Below are 334 nucleotides of genomic sequence, written 5' to 3'. Positions count from 1 at the left end.
GCTTTCAGTTTAATCTCGGGCGGAGTGCCCTGGCCCCTTCTGGTGACACAGAGAAAGGGCGAGACCCTGGAGCAACCTGATGGCAATTTTCTTATGGATAATTTAGGCAATGAAGGTGTTGTGTGCCCAAGGCGGCGACCGGGGCTCAGCTGCCTTCAGGTTGCTGAGAGTTGGGTTGGACTGGGTTGCCTCACAGGAGTGGTGCCTGCGCCTGGTCTCTGCCTTGTGTCCTCGGAATCTTGCTTTGGAATGGGCGATCTGGAGTTGCGGTATTGTTTGAGTTGGGTAAAGTTCAGCAAGAGCTCTTTTAAGACCGGTGACAGAGCAGCGGTAC

Source organism: Eimeria mitis, genomic scaffold, assembly GCF_000499745.2.
Source record: "Eimeria mitis Houghton genomic scaffold, Emh_scaff1727, whole genome shotgun sequence".
Lineage (NCBI taxonomy): Eukaryota > Apicomplexa > Conoidasida > Eucoccidiorida > Eimeriidae > Eimeria > Eimeria mitis.
Note: the sequence above shows the minus strand (reverse complement) of the source record.